Raw genomic sequence first — 19,977 nt, 5'->3', positions numbered from 1 at the left:
ATGACCTTGATATCGCTATACAGTGTCTTCGGAAAGTATTCAGACCCCTTGACGTTTTCCACATTGTGTTACGTTTCAGCCTTATTCTAAAATTGATTAACCCTTTCATGCGTGAGTTCCAAATATCTCTAACATTCGCCCTAGTGTGAGTTTTTTTACGCACGTGATGTTAGAATGTTCTCTCCATTCCAGAATGTGATTGTTACGCAACAGACATTTAATCAGCGCTGCCCTCAAACCAAGCCATGCAGCCTTTTTATATTTATAGGCTGTTTTAAATTTTTAAATTTCAAATGATTTTTTAAGAACAGTTTGAATTGAGGTGTGTTCCGCCTAATTAATTCACATAAAAGTAGTAATTTTTACTTTTGCGGACCAATTCATTTTTTTGACATTTCTGACCCGGACAAAATTCCCCAAGCGCTTCCCAATTGTTTTTGCAGTTCAAGTCTGCAGACATTTGCTAATCTCCCGTCCTGCACACACACGTGTTCACATTTTCCGTCTGCAGCCTGCATCACAGTTATAGTTGTTTTCGTTACCAATAATAACTTTGGAGATGTGTGCGTTTCTATCAAAGTTGTCACTCCCTGACCGTAGAGATCCTTTTTATGTCTCTATTTTGGTTGGTCAGGGCGTGAGTTTGGGTGGGCATTCTATGTCTGGTGTTCTATGTTGTCCTTGTTTTGTATTTCTGTGTGTTTGGCCTGGTATGGTTCTCAATCAGAGGCAGCTGTCTATCGTTGTCTCTGATTGAGAATCATACTTAGGTAGCCTGTTCCCACCTGTGTTTGTGGGTGGTTGTTTCCTGTTTAGTGTTTGTTTCACCTTTCAGGACTGTTCGTTTGTCGTTTTGTCAAGTGTTGCATATTTTATTAAATAATATGAACACTTTCCACGCTGCACCTTGGTCCTCTTCTCCTTCACCCGACGACAATCGTTACAAAAGTAAGTGGCTTATTACGTTATAATAGTTTCTGCATGTCTGTTGTCGTCTCTACTATAGCATAATATTTTTTTTTATATTCCTTATAACCGCGGACACGTGAGGTAACGTGACTCATTTCATAACCTTTATGGTGTTATACTCAATGCTTAGGTAGCTAGCTACATTATTCTATTAGCTCTGGAAAACAATGCTAAATGCATCAGAGAAGAATTAGCATGTGTTGTATTTTGAAGCTACCCTGGCCTTATGAATCCAAAGTGGCGCAGCTATAAGGCACAGTGTCTCAGTGCTAGAGGGATCACTACAGACACCCATGTTCAAATCCAGACTGTCTTTCTATCAAAGTAAGTGCCTAATTATGTTATAATAGTTGATGTATGTCGTGCTATACCGTTTCTACTGTAGCTCACTGGGAGGGAGCATAATATATTTGTCTATATTCCTTATAACCGTGGACACGCGAGGTAACGTTACTAATTTCATAACCTTTATGGTGTTATATTCAATCGTGCTTATGTAGCTAGCTACATTCTTCTATTAGCTCTGTAAAAAAATGCTAATTGTGTTAGAAGTATTGGCTTGTTGTATTTTGAAGATACCCTGTTTAAAAATATATCTTCTTATACCACTTGGTCGATTTCTGAGTGCATTCCACAAAGCTGTTTATCATGTCCGCGTTATCCACTGCCCCCATTTTGAGGTTATAGTCAAGCACGCAGTCTGGTTTGATTTTTCTCTCTCCCGTCAGGTCGTCCACCTTCCCTGTAGCTGACATGGTTGCTGTATGGACAGTGGAGAGGACATGGATGTCTCGTTTGTCATGGCACTTTACTGCCAGCTGTTTACATTTCTTATTTTGTATAACGGGTCATTTAGGATGGCAGTAGCATTGGTGATGAAATGCAGTCTTGGGAAAAGAGGGTGGCAAAGAAGGGAGTTGCAAACATAGGAGCTGTGCTCCAGTATTCTCTTAGGGCAGGGGTGTCAAACTCATTCCACGGAGGGCCTAGTGTCTGCAGGTTTTTGGTTTTTCCTTTCAATAAAGCCCTAGACAACCAGGTGTGGGGAGTTCCTAACTAATTAGTGATGTTAATTCATCAATCAAGTACAAGGGAGGAGCGAAAACCCGCAGACACTCGGCCCCCCGTGGAATGAGTTTGACACCTGTGTCTTAGGGAGTTCTTCTTTACTATCCCCATGAGAAGGACTGTCACCAGGAAGGTATACATTTCACTAATTGTGGGTGCCCCCCCCCCTGTCACGTTCCTGACCTGTTTTCTGTTAGTTTTTGTATGTGTTAGTTGGTCAGGACGTGAGTTTGGGTGGGCAGTCTATGTTTTCTGTTTCTATGTTGGTTTTGGGTACCTGATATGGTTCTCAATTAGAGGCAGGTGGTTTTCATCTCCTCTGATTGAGAATCATATTAAGGTAGGTGTTTTCACTTTGTTTGTCGTGGGTGGTTGTCTCCTGTGTCTGTGTTTGTTTGCACCATACGGGACTGTTTCGTTCGTTTGTCGTTTTGTGTAGTCATTTTCCTGTTCGTGAGTTCATCGTGTTATGTAAGTTCTTATGTTCAGGTTCGTCTACTCCGTTTGTTGTTTTGTTTAGTTTCAAGTGAAGTTCGTGTTTTCGTCTTTACTTAAAATAAATCATGTCATATCAAGACGCTGCATTTTGGTTTAATCCCTGCTCCTCCTCTTCGGATGAAGAGGAGGAGGAACGTCGTTACACCCCCACTCCTGGCTCTCTCTTCTCCTGTAGCTCCAAGGCATAGCGATTGGTCTCTGCTATGTCTCCCACCAGCTCCTCTGTCAGAAACAACTTGCAGCACTCTGCCTCAGATGGAAATGGCAAGGGGCGTTGCACTCCAGACTGGGACTCATCAAAGCAAACAACAGGGCCAGTGAAATGGCTGGCAGCCTTCCAGGTACCACAGAACTCCTGTACTTCATCCATTGTCGGTCTGCCTCCATCACCACCAGCATCTTCAAAGGGAACTGGGACTTTGTCAGTGGTCAAGGGGTCCTCAGATTTAGGGTTCTCAATGGCCTGGAGGCAGCTCCTCAATGTCAGAATCTGATTCCTGACTTTCAGACTCATTCTCAGAATTATTTTAAATCTCCAGAATTTGTGAGTTGTCTCCTTTTGAAAGACATTGCTAATGCTACAGCTTAGCTCACTAGCTACATACATAAACAACAACACTGGGAGTGAGAGCTTACCTGATTGACTTTCTGCATGCACCATTTGAATCAATAAATCACAATCAGAAAATGTTTTGTGTGGTATTATTGACATATTTACTGTATTATTCTCATGTTTTTCAAATACCAGTGATACATCATGCATTCCGATTCTTCCATAGATTGTAATGGGCACATAGTGTGTGTGTAAAATACTTTTTTGAAGGATGTACTGATTATGATGCGCTAAGCTAATTCCAGCTATTTTTGTGGAGCCATGTTTGTTGACATACAATGCATTCTGGGTTTCACATAATTGTCTGTCGGACCAAAGATCCATTAACAAAATGCTGTCATCGGATTACTTTCGATTTCTAGAAAGAGTTTTACTCAATTATTTGATCAACGGTGAGCTCACCCGTGATGTGGTTAATTATACATAGTAATTGTTATTAGCTAATTCATATTGTAGTTTGTCAGCCCAGAGTTAGAAAATATGACCGCTTGTGTTGCGTCAATCTTTCCTCAGTTAGCGCTAGGACAAATGTAGCCTACATTTTTCCGGTTAGGATGATTGTGTTATGCTATAGATACTTCTATGAATATCTGAACATTGGATCCAAAAATAAACTGCTCACATTCTAGACATAACTTTGTAAGGACTGTGCTTGTGTAAATAGTTTCTGAAAAAGTGTGGCCAGCTCAAATGCTGATTGTTGCGTCATTTGAAACTGGCCGTTCTAAATAAGCGTTCTAATCACACGGGTGTGATCGTACGCTTCAGGGACCACTGTAGAATGGTCATGGTACGTGTGAAAGGGTTAAATATGTATTTTTTTTCTCAGCAATCTACGCACAATACCCCATAATGACAAAGCGAAAACAGGTGATAATTTTTAGAAGTAAATTTATAAAATAATAAAAAAATAAATATCTTATTTACATTCCGAGTGGCGCAGCGGTCTAAGGCACTATCTCAGTGCTAGAGGCGTCACTACGGACACCCTGGTTCGAATCCAGGCTGTATCACAACCGGCCGTGATTGGGTGTCCCATAGGGCGGCTCACAATTGGCCCAGCATCGTCAGGGTTTGGCCGTTGTAGGCTGTCATTGTAAATAAGAATTTGTTCTTAACTGACTTGCCTAGTTAAATAAATTTTTTTTTTTATAAATAATAACTGAAACACCTTATTTATATAAGTATTCAGACCCTTTGCTATGAGACTCGGAATTGAGCTCAGGTGCATCCTGTTTCCATTGATCATCCTTGAGATATTTCTACAACTTAATTGGAGTTCACCTGTGTTAAATTCAATTAATTGGACATGATTTAAAAAGGCACACGTCTGTCTATATCAGGTCCCACAGTTGACAGTGCATGTCAGAGCAAAAACCAAGCCATGAGGTCCCCAAGCATTGAAGAGCCCCAAGAACATAGTGGCCTCAAACATTCTTAAATGGAAGAAGTTCGGAACGACCAAGACTTTTCCTAGAGCTGGCCGCCCGGCCAACCTGAGCAATCGGGTGTGAAGGGCCTTGGTCAGGGAAGGAACCAAGAACCCAATGTCCATCTGACAGAGCTCTAGAGTTCCTCTGTGGAGATAGGACAACCATCTCTGCAGCACTCCACCAATCAGGCCTTTATGGTAGAGTGGCCAGACGGAAGCCAATCCTCAGTAAAAGGCACATGACAGCCCGCTTGGAGTTTGCCCAAAGGCACCTAAAGACTCTAAGACCATGAGAAACAAGATTCTCTGGTCTGATGAAACTAAGATTGAACTCTTTGGCCTGAATGCCAAGTGTCACATCTGGAGGAATCCTGGCACCATCCACACGGTGAAACATGGTGGTGGCAGCATCATGCTGTGGGGATGTTTTTCAGCGCAAGGGACTGGGAGACTAGGCAGGTTCGAGGCAAAAATTAACGGAGCAAAGTACAGAGATCCTTAATGAAAACCTGCTCCAGAGCGCTTAGGACCTCAGACTTGGCAGAAGGTTCACCTTCTAACAGGACAATTACACTAAGCACACAGTCAAGACAATGTATGAGTGGCTTCGGGACAAGTCTCTGAATGTCCATGAGTGGCTTAGGCAGAGCCCAGACTTGAACATCTCTGGAGAGATTTGAAAATAGCTGTGCAACAGCACTCCCCATCCAACCTGACAGAGCTTGAAAGGATCTGCAGAGAAGAATGGGAGAAACTCCCCAAATACAGGTGTGCCAAGCTTGTAGCGTCATGCCGAAGAAGACTCGAGGCTGTAATCTCTGCAAAGGTGCTTCAACAAAGTACTGAGTAAAGGGTCTGAATGCTTACGTAAATTCTAAAAACCTATTTTTGCTTTGTCATAATGGGGTATTGTGTGTTGGGGAAAAAAACAATTTCATCACTTTTAGAAGGCTGTAACATAACAAAATGTGCAAAAAGTCAAGGGGTCTGAACACTTTCCGAAGACACTGTAAAGAAGAAACTTTATTATGAAACCAAGATCAATGATGTAAAGAATGATGGGAAAAAACTTTGGAGTAATTTACATGAAATTATGGGCAGAAAGACAAATTCAACTCCATCTTTAATCAAATCAGATGGCTTATTCATCACAAAACCATTTGATGTTGCCAATTATTTTAATGATTATTTAATTGGCAAAGTGGGCAAACTTAGGCAGGAAATGCCCATGACAAACAGTGAGCAATTATATTAATGCATAAAAAAACTAATAATGAAAGAGAAGCAGTGCTAGTTTGAATTTTGTAAAGTTAGTGTGGTAGAGGTGGAAATATTATTGTTAACGATCAATAATAACAAACCTCCTGGCGATGGTGGCTGACTCTATAGCCACTCCTATCTGTCATATTTTTAATCTGAGCCTAGAGGAAAGTATTTGTCCTCAGGCCTGGAGGGAAGCCAAAGTTATTCCGCTGCCCAAGAGTGGTAAAGCAGCCTTTACTGGTTTTGACCTATAAGCTTGCTGCCAGCTCTTAGCAAACTGTTGCAAAAAATTGTGTTTGACCAAATACAATGCTATTTCTCTGTAAACACATTAACAACAGACGTTCAGCATGCTTATAGAGGAGGGCACTCAACATGTACTGCACTGACACAAATGACTGATGATTGGTTGAAAGGATTTGCTAATAAGAAGATTGTGGGAGCTGTACTGTTAGATTTCAGTCTAGTCTTTGATATTACTGACCATAACCTGTTGTTGAAAAAACTTAAGTGCTATGGCTTTTCAACCTCTGCCACATCGTGGATTCAGAGATATGTATCTAATAGAACTCAAAGTGTTTTCCTTAATGGAAGCGTCTCTAATGTCAAACATGTAATGTGTAGTGTACCGCAGGGCAGCTCTCTAGGCCCTCTACCCTTTTATATTTTTACCAATGACCTGCCACTGGCATTAAACAAAGCATGTTTGTCCATGTATGCTGATGATTCAACCATGTACGCATCAGCAACCACAGCTAAGGAAGTCACTGAAACCCTTAACAAAGAGTTGAGGTGTGTTTTGGAATGGGTGGCCAGTAATAAACTGGTCCTGAACCTCTCTAAAACTAAGAACATTGTATTTGGTACAAATCATTCCCTAAGTGCTAGACAGCTGAATATGGTAATGAATGGTGTGGCGGTTGAACAAGTTGAGGAGACTAAATTACCTGGCGTTACCTTACATTGTAAACTGTCATGGTCAAAACATATAGATTCAATGGTTGCAAAGATGGGGAGAGGTCAAGCCGTAATAAAGAGATGCTCTGCTTTTTTGACACCACACTCCAAAAAGCAAGTTCTGCAGGCTCTAGTTTTGTCTAATCTTGATTTTTGTCCAGTCGTGTGGTCCAGTGCTGCAAGGAAAGACCTAGTTAACGTCTCTGGGGCAGGTGGGACGCAAACGTCGGCCAATAGCCAGGGAAAATACAGCGAGCCATATTCAAATAACATGATATAAAATCAAACTTTCATTAAATCACACATGTAAGATACCAAATTAAAGCTACACTCGTTGTGAATCCAGCCAACATGTCAGATTTCAAAAAAGCTTTTCGGCGAAAGCATAAGATGCTATTATCTGATGATAGCACATCAGTAAACAAACAGAGTAGCATATTTCAACACTGCAAGCACGACACAAAACGCAGAAATAAAATATAAATCATGCCTTACCTTTGACAAAATTCTTTTGTTGGCACTCCAATATGTCCCATAAACATCACAAATGGTCCTTTTGTTCGATTCATTCCGTCGATATATATCCAAAATGTCAATTTATTTGGACCGTTTGATCCAGAAAAACACAGCTTCCAACTTTCGCCAAGTCACTACAAAATATATCAAAAGTTACATGTAAATTTACCAAAACATTTCAAACTACTTTTGTCATACAACGTTAGGTATTTTTAAACGTTAATAATCGATCAATTTGAAGACGGGATGATCTGTGTTCAATACAAAACGAAACCAAACTGACACAACATTTTGTCATAACGTGACTCTCTCCAAAAAATGTACTTCATGTGACCCTCATTTACGATAGCCCTACTTCTTCAGTACACAAAGGAATAACCTCAACCGATTTCCAAGGACTGGTGACATCCAGTGGAAGCGGTAGGAACTGCAAGCAAGTCCATTACATCTGGTGTCTCTAAAAAACCTAATTGAAAAGACAGTGACATCAAAAAAATACAAATTCTGAATGGTTTGTCCTCAGGGTTTTGCCTGCTACATAAGTTCTGTTATTCTCACAGACATGATTCAAACAGTTTTAGAAACGTCAGAGTGTTTTCTATCCAAATCTACTAATAATATGCATATCTTATATTCCGGGGATGAGTAGCAAGCAGTTGAATTTTGGCATGCTATTTTTCCCAAAAGTGAAAAAGCTGCCCCCTGCCCTCAAGAAGTTTTAAGCTGCAACTGGCCCAGAACAGAGCGGCATATTTTGCTCTTAATTGTAATCAGAGGGCTGATATAAATACCATGCATGCCAGTCTCTCTTGGCTAAGAGTTGAGGAGAGAGGAGAGACTGACTGCATCACTTCTTTTTATAAGAAACAATAATGTGTTGAAAATCCCAAATTGTTTCCATATTCAATTTACACACAGCTCTAACAGACATACTTATCCCACCAGCCATGCCACCAGGGGTCTTTTCATAGTACCCAAATCCAGAACAAATTCAAGAATTCGTACAGTATTATATAGAGCCATTATTGCATGGAACTTCCTTCCATCTCATATTGCTTAAAAAACAGCAAACCTGGTTTCAAAAAACAGATAAAGCAACACCTCGTGGCACAACGCCTCTCCCCTATTTGACCTAGATCGTTTGTGTGTCTGCATTGACATGTAGGCTACATGTGCCTTTTTAAAAATGTATGTAGTTCTGTCCTTGAGCTGTTCTTGTCTAATGATGTTCTGTATTATGTCCTTCTGTATTATTTCATGTTTTGGGTGGACCCCAGGAAGAGTAGCTGCTGCTTTTGAAACAGGTAATGGGATCCTAATAAAAGTCTATTCCCCCCCACCACTCCATTCCTGACAGTCAACACATATTTTCTTTACTTTGATAACTACTCTGTTAATATGTTCCACCCATGTCATTCGAGTGTCAGACAAGATCCCCAGGAACCTAAACACTCCCACCCTCTCCAGATTCCTCCCGTACAGCTTCAGGCATATTTCCTCCCCAACCTTCTTTGTAGTAAAAAACACAGGGTGTTTTTTCTCAACTGAGAACTTGAAGCAACACCTGAGGGACCACTGCTCAACTTCTCTGATCAGATCTTGAACTCTTCCGACTATGGGAAATATTTCTCCCTCTCTTCCATAGCGCCCCATAATCTGCAAACAATGACCTCCCAATATCTGGTCTTATCTGGGAGATACATCATCAATCATAATGGAGAACAATAAAGGACTAATCACACTTCACTGGGGGGGGGGTACCATTATCTACCTCATACATTTTTGACATAGAGCTCCCCACCCTCACTTGTGTCGAAAGAATAAGTCATTTATCCAGTTAAAAACCCTTCCTTCAACCCCTATTTTATCCAGTTTGATAAGCAGGCCCTCCTTCAACATCATATCATAATCCTCCTTACTACTGTTTGTGCTTGTTAATACTGTATCAGGTACTGGTAGTTATAGAACTTTTTCAACATCCTGAAAGGCCCGTTCATACTCTTTACAGCGTCTCTGCACTCTTCAGTCCACCAGGGAACTGCCTTCCTCATTCTCCTCTGTGTACCTATGGGTGTCACCTGCCTTCTGGCCCCTACTGTTGCTCCTCCTACTACATCATTCACTGTTTCTATATACATCTGCACTGAGATCCAATGGCAACAGCCCCTGTTCACTCAACTCCTGAAACTGACCCCCTTCTGCTTTAACAAATATCCAACTCCTCATCTAATTTCCTGCTGTATCTTCCACCCTCATTCCGACAGTACACATGATTGGGTAGTTATCACTACCCCTTGTATATTCCTCCATACCTCCCAACTACATCTGCCTGCCATTGAACTCGAGATCAGAGTAAGATCCAGGCCAGATTCATTTCCACTTTTACCATTTACATAACTCTGTGACCCTCCCCAGAGTGTACTGTGGGCATTAAAATCCCCACACCACATCACCAGTCTCCTATCTTGACCTTCTACACTCCCAAGGGCCATCGACTCTAGTTACTTACACAGGTTGTAAAAGTTCACTATTACCAGATTCCCCTCCCAACCACACTTCTACCACTACATACCCCTGCTCAACGAGAACATCTAGAGTAGCTTTAAACCATGTCTCCTGGAGACATATCACATCTAGTTTAGCTGATAAATCTTCTAGCTGATAAATCCTCTAGAAACTGCTAGAACTCTTTTCCATTGGCTATCAAACTTCTCATGTTCCATTGGAAGATTAACACCCTTATTAAAATTAACCAAGACATGATTCCTGAATTGATTTCTTTCCAATCTCGAGGTCATCCCTCACATTTCCCCATGTCAATCCTGTGATTCCTAGAAACTTTTCTGCCTTATCCAAAATGATCTCAATCCTCTTTTTTAGATTTCTCACTTACCACGCAGTTGATTGCTGCTGTTACGAATCAAACAATCTTCCTCATATCTACTCTTGTGTTCTCCCCCAATCTGCTCCCTACATCACCCCCAACCTGCATCCCAATCTGCTCTTCTAGGTGCCCCGCTTGTCTCTGCGTGAACTACCTTCACTGCTTCCGCATATGAGATTTTACACTTTTACACTCCTCATCTCCTGCGCTTCCACCTGTCTTTTCCTCTCTGCACAACCCCCATAAGCCTCACTATGAGTGCCCCCATAGTTACAGCACTTTAACTGGACCCAATCTCCACATTCCCCATAAGCATGTTCTCCCCCTCACTTCACACATCTCCTTTTGCCTTTACACACCACCGCCACATGCCCAAACCTTTGACAGTTATAGCAACGCAATGGTTTCAGAACATAAGCTTGCAAATAGCAACTCATATACCCAACTTTTTCTGTCAGTACCGGATCCTGTAGGTTTAGTAGCACTGATAGGCTATCCACCTTCTTCCCTTCTCGTGTCATCAACCCTTCAAGTGGTCCTTTCATGTTAAGAATTTCTGGAACTCCCGTAATAACTCCCTTTACCCACTGCCGTCCGGTTTGATCCGATATGCTACTATACACCACACTTTTATGAGCCTTCTCACACTGTTTAGCATCAACACACCTCATCCAAGACTTTTAGCAGACACAACCTCTCCTACTTTACTCTTCAAATCACTAGCCAATGCGATCGGACTTACCGCAGTGACTCAACCCTTGTCCTCAAACTTCACCAACACCTTGAACTCCACTTCTATTCGCACAACACTGCAAACTAAACCTCTCTCATCACTACTCTCCTCTGATGAGACCTGCAAAGAACCTTGGTCTTCTTCTTCTTCTTCACATCTACTCGCACTACTCTTACTCCACCTTTTCCCCTCCATCACTACACTCCATGACATCCTCCTCAATGCCTAATCCCCCTACTTTTCCATCCATCTCTGCTCCAGTCACAGCCCAGTGTTACTCAACCACCCCCACGTCAACACTAAAAAACCTTTCCAATCCAAATCAGATGCTTTCACTGCACAAACCACAGGCCTGCAGGCATGACCACTCCCCTCCAAGTTCGAGTCTGGTCAACAACAGCAAGAAACAGTCCAGGACAGAGAATGGATGAATGCAACATCCATGTCTATGTCACTAACAAATATGGTCATTGGTGGTAACTCTAAAATTCACTCGAAAGGCAAGGCACTCTGGAGAATATGCAAATAAGGTTTTACTCTAAGCAGTGTGTTAATTTAGAACTGAAAAGTGTGGACTGTATAGACACTGCAACAGTGTTAAATGTAGATTCAGTGTTTTAGTACTACTGCTAATAATAATCATAATCAACCATAATAATAATGGATTGGATTTAAATAATGCTTTTTCCACCTAGGTGCTCAAAGCCCTTTACATAGTAAGGGGGAAACTCACGTCATCCGCCACCAAGTGTAGTGCCCACTTGGGTTATGCACGGCAACCATTTGTGTCATTACGTTTCAGGTATGTCTCTAGAGAAAGCAAGCTTGAGCCATTACAAGACTAATGCCTACCATTTACAGGGCCCAGTATCTGCTGTTTTTCCAATTAAGACCTACTGTAGATAACCAGATGAGGGGAGTTCCTTACTAATCAGTGACCTTAATTAATCAATCAAGTACAAGGGAGGAGCAAAAACCAGCAGGCACTCGGACCTGCGTGGAATGAGTTTGACACATGTGCCCTTCATCAATGACCGTCATATTGACACCAAGGTCTGTGCTTCAAACACAGACTTAAACAGAGCCACTGTCCAAGACTGCAGGAAGAGATGGGGTTAGTTCTGCCATCAAGTCTGACTTTTCATCATTTTCCAAGGTCTTATTTTCAGAATAAAAGCCCTATATCCCCTTAAGGTAGCTTAGAAGGATCATGAGAGGTCATCACGCAATTGTCATTATCCTCTAGGGGTTGTTTCCTGGACACAGATTAAACCTATAGTCCTGGATTAAGAAGAATGCTCAATTGAGATTCTCCATTTAAAGTGTTGTGTAGTACATGATTAGGCTTAATCTGTGTCTGGGAAACCAGTCCTGGATGTCCAGTTTGTCTCACACATTCAATGATTGATTCCTTCAGAATTTTAAGTGATGAAAGCCAGTACAGCATACTCCCAAAGCCATCCTCACTAAACCAACGTGAAAGTCAGCCCAGGTTACACAATGAAACGACACCACAATGGAGGGCTGGAACTGTCCGGTCAGAATACAGATATTCAGTTCCTAATGTGGAATGTGGAAATACTCTGACAGAAGCTTTACATCAGCGTTATTATGTAGTGCAATGATTTGATGCTCAACGGCTGTAACGGTTCTCCTCTTCCTCTTCATCCGAAGAGGAGGAGCATGGATTGAACCAAGACGCAGCGTGATATTTAGACATGATATGTATTTAGACACGACAAAACAACGAAGACAAAAAACGAACTATACTTGAATTAACTAACAAAATAACAAAACGAATGTAGACAGACCTGGACGTAAGAACTTACATGTAACACGAAGAACGCACGAACAGGGAAATGATTACATAAAAACCGAACGAACAAAATGAACAAACAAACCGAAACAGTCCAGTATGGTGCAACATAGACAGACACTAACACAGGAGACAACCACCCACAAACAAACAATGTGACCACACCTACCTTAATATGATTCTCAATCAGAGGAGATGAAAACCACCTGCCTCTAATTGAGAACCATATTAGGTACCCAAACCAACATAGAAACAGAAAACATAGACTGCCCACCCAAACTCACGTCCTGACCAGCTAACACATACAAAAACTAACAGAAAACAGTTCAGGAACGTGACATAACCCCCCCCTCAAGGTGCGTACTCCGAACGCACCACCAAAAGTCTAGGGGAGGGTCTGGGTGGGCATCTGACCACGGTGGTGGCTCAGGCTCAGGGCGAGGTCCTCACCCCACCATAGTCAATCCCAGCTTACATCTCCCCCTTAGAATGACCACCCTCTTTTTCCACCCACCTAATATAAGGGGCAACACCAAGATAAGGGACAGCTCCGGGACAAGGTAGCTCAGGACAGCGAGGTAGGTCGAGATAGAGAGGTAGCTCAGGATAGAGAGGTAGTTCAGGATAGAGAGGTAGCTCAGGATAGAGGAGCAACTCCGGACTGAAAGGCAGCTCCGGACAGAGAGACAGCTCTGGACTGAGGGGCAGTTCCGGTTTACTGGCAGCTCCGGGCTGGCTGACGGCTCTGGACGCTCATGGCTGGCTGACGGCTCTGGACGCTCATGGCTGGCTGACGGCTCTGGACGCTCATGGCTGGCTGACGGCTCTGGACGCTCATGGCTGGCTGACGGCTCTGGACGCTCATGGCTGGCTGACGGCTCTGGACGCTCATGGCTGGCTGATGGCTCTGGACGCTCATGGCTCACTGGCGGCTCTGGACGCTCATGGCTCACTGGCGGCTCTGGCAGATCCTGTCTGGTTGGCGGCTCTGGCAGATCCTGTCTGGTTGGCGGCTCTGGCAGATCCTGTCTGGTTGGCGGCTCTGGCAGATCCTGTCTGGTTGGCGGCTCTGGCAGATCCTGTCTGACGAATGGCTCTAGCGGCTCCTGACTGACTATCGGCTCTGACGGCTCGGGACAGACGGGCGGCTCTAATGGCTCGGGACAGACGGATGGCTCAGACGGCGCTGGGGAGACGGATGGCTCAGATGGCGCTGGGGAGACGGATGGCTCAGATGGCGCTGGGGAGACGGATGGCTCAGATGGCGCTGGGGAGACGGATGGCTCAGATGGCGCTGGGGAGACGGATGGCTCAGATGGCGCTGGGGAGACGGATGGCTCAGATGGCGCTAGGGAGACGGATGGCTCAGATGGCGCTGGGGAGACGGATGGCTCTGGCCGGATAAGGCGCACTGTAGACCTGGTGCGTGGTACCGGCACTGTTGGCACCGGGCTGCGGGCACGCACATCAGGACGAGTACGGGGAGAAGGAACAGTGTGTACAGGGCTCTGGAGACGCACAGGTGGCTTAGTGCATGGTGCCGGAACTGGAGGCACTGGGCTGGAGACACGCACCATAGGAAGAGTGCGTGGAGGAGGAACAGGGCTCTGAAAACGCACTGGAAGCCTGGTGCGTGGTGTAGGCACTGGTGGTGCTGGGCTGGGGCGGGGAGGTAGCGCCGGAAATACCGGACCGTGCAGGCGTACTGGCTCCCTTGAGCATTGAGCCTGCCCAACCTTACCTGGTTGAATGCTCCCCGTCGCCCACCCAGTGCGGGGAGGTGGAATAACCCGCACCGGGCTATGTAGGCGAACCGGGGACACCATGCGTAAGGCTGGTGCCATATAAGCCGGCCCAAGGAGACGCACTGGTGGCCAGATATGTAGAGCCGGCTTCATGGCACTTGGCTCAATGCTCAATCTAGCCCTACCAGTGCGGGGAGGTGGAATAACCCGCACCCGGGCTATGCACACGTACAGGAGACACCGTGCGCTCTACTGCGTAACACGGTGTCTGCCCGTACTCCCGCTCTCCACGGTAAGCCTGGGAAGTGGGCGCAGGTCTCCTACCTGCCCTCGGCCCACTACCTCTTACCCTCCCCCCAATAAATTTTTGGGGTTTCTTCTCGGGCTTCCAGCCACGTCTCCTTGCTGCCTCCTCATACCAACGCTCTTGGGCTCTCGCTGCCTCCATCTCCTCACGAGCGCGGCGATATTCCCCAATATGCGCCCAGTGTCCTTTTCCCTCCAATACTTCCTCCCAAGTCCACGAGTCCTGCTTACTTGGCCGCTGCTCGAATTTCCGCTGCTTGGTTCTGGTTGGGTGGGTGGTTCTGTAACGGTTCTCCTCTTCCTCTTCATCCGAAGAGGAGGAGCATGGATTGAACCAAGACGCAGCGTGATATTTAGACATGATATTTATTTAGACACGACAAAACAACGAAGACAAAAAACGAACTATACTTGAATTAACTAACAAAATAACAAAACGAATGTAGACAGACCTGGACGTAAGAACTTACATGTAACACGAAGAACGCACGAACAGGGAAATGACTACATAAAAACCGAACGAACAAAATGAACAAACAAACCGAAACAGTCCAGTATGGTGCAACATAGACAGACACTAACATAGGAGACAACCACCCACAAACAAACAATGTGACCCCACCTACCTTAATATGATTCTCAATCAGAGGAGATGAAAACCACCTGCCTCTAATTGAGAACCATATTAGGTACCCAAACCAACATAGAAACAGAAAACATAGACTGCCCACCCAAACTCACGTCCTGACCAGCTAACACATACAAAAACTAACAGAAAACAGGTCAGGAACGTGACAACGGCTGTTGTGAAAGCAACAACATTTAAAAAAAAAAACGACAACAGCGACAGTGCCTCCCATAAATTAGCTCACACTCCAATGGAAATATTAAAAACATTTCACTGCCACCCCTCCTGCAGTTGAGCACACCTTTCTAGGCCGAGATAACAATTACAACATAAACACTGAGCAGAGTCTGAGGAGGTAGAATCCGGTTCAGGAACAACTCAACATCCGACAGTTGACTCGCGTTTTTTCATGGCTAGCAACCCATCGTATTCCAATGGCATTTATTTCCATACAGCTACGAATGTGCTGTAGTTTTTCCATAACATTTAATAACGGTCAAACATTTCTCCCCATTTCAATGCATTCCAACACAAGAGCCTGTATGCTGTTCTTTTTCAACAAAAAATAAATAATAATAATAATAATAATTCAGAGAGAGATGAAATTTGATGCGGAGAAAGACCTCTGCTAATAATGGATAAGAAATCAATGAAGTGGAGTCCCTTTTCCTGCAGTGCATTTATATTTGTCTGGAGCTAGCGCTGCCCATGCATCAGATGGATCAGATATCAAAAGTCACTCTCTCTCACACTCCCTTACATCAGCTGTAGCAGTGGCAGTAGCATCAATCTTTAACTCCAGTGAGGGATAGAGAAGAAGGCTTACAACATGCACACCACCGGAGACTGCAAGTGCGGTCATTAGCACCAAGAAATGACTCGCAATAAACCCCCTCGCTCCTTGCTTTCTTTACCACTCCCTCCCTCTCTCTCTAACACACACACATCCACACACTCACACACACTCACAAAAACATTACTTGCTATAAACACCCTCGCTCCTTGCTCTGTTCATCTCTCTCTCTCTCTCTCTCTCTCTTTCTCTCTCTCTCTCTCTCTCTCTCACACACACATCCACACACACTCACGCGCACATACCTTAAAACATTTTCCATACCTGGTGGGACTTCTTCTGACAGGTATGACAGCTGTCGGCTTGTGAGGAGGACTGAGCAGGACTTTCTGTGCACTCCTCACCATTTTCTTTCTCTTTTTCTCGCTCCCTTTTTCCATCTCTCTACCTCTGTCTGTCTCTCTGGGGCATTGCTTAGTGGCCGGCTAGCGGAGAGCCCTCTCTCTCTCTCTATCGCTGACTCCCTCACTGTGTGTGTGTGTATGTGTGTGTGTGAGAGAGGTGGATTGAGGGAGTGTATGTGTGTACAGTATGAGCCATCCTCCAATCCCGCCTGACTACGACTGCAGCAGCTCCAGGAGGAGGAGATCTCTGACTGGTAAACTGAGGGCTTAGAACATGTCTGTCAGGCTTGCACCACCCTCTGTCTTTCACATTACCCTCATATCCCTCTCTGTCTCTTGCTATATTTATCTATGTTAACCTCCATATTCATCCACATATCTCTCCTTCTCTCAGTCATATTTGTCTCCCCAAATTCACTCCCCTTCTAACAAACACACGCACGAATGCAAACACACACACCCATTCCATCTCTCAGTTACCCCAGGGCTAGCTGTGGAGACCGCCTCTGAGTTCAGCAGTGCTTTCGCTCTCACTGGCTCCAAAGGGAAACTTAATGAATAATGAACAGAGGAGTGAAAGAGAAGGATGGGGGTGGAGGTGGAGGAGATGGGCAGTGGGAGAGAGAACGAGTGAGAAGAGGCCCTTCAGGACCATGGGACATTGGAGAGAGGGCTACTTCGTGGTGTTCACCCACCAATTAGGTAGACAGGAAGAGAGGAATAGAATATAGACAACGTGGCAAAGTGGAGAAGGACAGGGGATGGAGGGATGAGGTGGAGGGGTGGAGGTCTCTAACTAAAGAGGGTGCTTGATATAGAGACAGATTAGACTCCAGAGACAAGGAGGGAGGCTCAGGCCAAGATGAGAGAGGCAGGAGGAGAAAACGGATGTTGAAAGACAGAGGGGCTCACAGGAAGACGTCACAGGGACATGCTCTCCTTTACACAGTGCTGCTCCTTCATCTATCATCTAGACCCAGTTCTCTCAGTCTAGACCAGACAAGTGTTTCTCATTTATCAAATGTACTAAAGAGTTTATCTGCATACTACTACCTACACCTTTCTGAAAGGTAAGCTATGTGTTTAAAAAAAAAAATCCACATGTAAGGTATTTAAACTGTTTTTAGATTAACCCCACCTTACAGTGTGTTTGAAATGGCTTGGTTGCTTCGGGCGAGGATTTAAGCCATTCTCGACCCCAATCCATTCTGTTTCAAATTTCAAGTATCTAGTGACTGGGTTGGTTATAATAGAAACTGAATGAAGGTTATTGGTGGTGTATTGATGGGGGTCAGTAAGCTGCCTAGTTGCAGTCAAACATGGTTGTTAAGCCCTGGGAAGTGAGCTGTGGTCTTAATGACATGCTCCAGGGGTCTTTGAGGGATACTGGTGTATTGGCCTAAGGGTCCTTTCACACCGTGATGTCTATTTCACTGACAGCTCTTTAATGATAGCTCTCTAAATCATCTCACCGACTGGGCTAATTGTAGGAGAAGACATTACAGATGATAAAAATCAAATGATATAGTGTCATTCCGAAACCGTTGACACTGTAATGAGTGAGGACCCCGAGTTAGCATTTAACCACAGCATTTCCTTACAGACACTAAACGTGTTCATTTTGTTTTCTGAATACGTCAAATTACAAACTGTTATTTTGAACTAACGAATGTAGACATTTTCAAATACATGAAATGTAAAAGTTTTATATCACAAAATTGTTTGTAGAAATGTGTGTGCGTCTGTTTTTTGTCTTTTGTTTATGTATGGTTGTTATTGTAAAGAAATGTATTAATACAAACTGTAATTTTGTTCAAACTGAGGGTTTAAGCCTGCTCATTGGGCTTTTAAGCCCTGGCTACAGACTTTGAGGCTTGTCCGCCATTTTGTTAGCTCAAACAGTGAGTGAGCGAGTGTGCACAAACATGTATTAATGTGGTATGTGATGGTTGTGTGAGTGGCTGTGATGGGTCCCTCCATAAGAAACACTTCGGTCAATTAATCACAGCTAAGCAGAACAGAGAGATTAAGCAGTCGACTGAATCTCATTTCAAGCTGCTGGTTTGTGGTTTGGGTGGGTGTGTGCGTGGGACATGCTGGGGACACAAACAAATGGCCAACTCACTGGGCTCCAGCTCCAGTGGAGCTATAGGAAGGCACAATACCAGGCTGCAATAAATAATTTGTTTTTCTCCCATAGCTCGTCTAATTTATGTGGTGTTGGACAAACATCAAGGTGGCATGCATTGAAAGGTGTATCTTTCTTGTGGCTTTCTTTTGGAAAATGACTATGAATTAATTGACTTAGTTTCAAATAATTGTCAAAATACACTTTAACATCACATTAAGATGTGGGACATTCACTGTATTACAGGGAACAATAGCAGGTCTATTTTTTTCCAGAGAAATAGGTAATTGTTCCCTCGTTGAGGCAGATGCTAGCCTAGCTATCAAGCTAGCCACGTTTACATAGCAGCTTGTAAACAGTCCACAGGCCTTGCGGCTAGGACCACTGATTGTTCCCGGAGTGTGACTGTTTGAATCCTTGCTGTTTGTTACTGATTCCATCTGCCCTGCAACCTGCCCTGTCTGGAACTGCAAGGAGTAACAGTGTACCCTACATTCCTACCATGACAAAGACCGAAGCCAGTGGGAGTCCCGTTGAAGACAGCGGTGTCTCTCTATCACAGGTGAAAGATCCTTAAATGAACAATAAGATTTCTACAAGCAGTTGTTACAATAACAAGAAAATAGCTTCAAGTGTCCAAATACTGGTGGAGTCAACTAATAAAATAATTAACAATTTGACCTGTGAGGTACATGACCTGAAGAACAGTTTGCATTTGCGTTTAACAGCAGAACAACAAGTCATTAAGAGGACATCAGTTATGCATGTGAATCCATGATAACAATGACGGAGAAATCTGATTATCTCGGGGGACAATCAAGGCGGAAAAACGTTGCGGACGAAATTGCTGAATCTCCACATAAGACCTGGAGGGAAAGTATCACTGAGAACCTGAAGATGGACCTCAGGAAGATTGAGGGGGAGTGCACCCACAGGACTGGAAAACCCACCACCGGCCCAGGTGACAGGCCCACGATAGTGTTCAAGTACCTGAGGTTCAAGGACCAGGTAACTGTTCTTGAAAGAGCCAAGAACTTGAGAGGAACGTACATCTTCCTCAACAAGGACTATCCTGAAGCTGTGCTCCAAAAGAGGAAAGAATGTGTCCCAGGCATGAAATCTGCCGGAGCGCATGAGGATATTGCTTACATCCACTATGAAAGGCTCATTGTCCACCCTACCTTCCAAAAGCCTGGAAGGGATGAGAGCCAAACCTGTGGGTTC

The 19,977-nt window shown here is 44.0% G+C and overlaps 1 protein-coding gene across 3 annotated transcripts in view; it reads right to left on the bottom strand.

The window, feature by feature from the left end:
* Nucleotides 1–19,977, bottom strand: part of LOC139532053 (cadherin-18-like) — a 382,969-nt gene that overhangs the window by 215,430 nt on the left and 147,562 nt on the right. Inside the window, exon 1 of one of the 3 annotated variants that reach the window (XM_071329165.1) lies at nucleotides 16,527–16,769. The exons of 1 other annotated variant lie outside the window; for it this stretch is intronic. The gene's annotated coding sequence lies outside the window, so the exon portion shown is untranslated. Of the gene's footprint in view, nucleotides 1–16,526; nucleotides 16,770–19,977 lie in introns of those variants that run through there. One more of the 3 variants, XM_071329164.1, reaches the window with a different exon arrangement.

This window comes from Salvelinus alpinus, chromosome 10 (assembly GCF_045679555.1).
Source record: "Salvelinus alpinus chromosome 10, SLU_Salpinus.1, whole genome shotgun sequence".
Lineage (NCBI taxonomy): Eukaryota > Metazoa > Chordata > Actinopteri > Salmoniformes > Salmonidae > Salvelinus > Salvelinus alpinus.
Note: the sequence above shows the minus strand (reverse complement) of the source record. Positions and strands in the feature narration are given on the sequence as shown.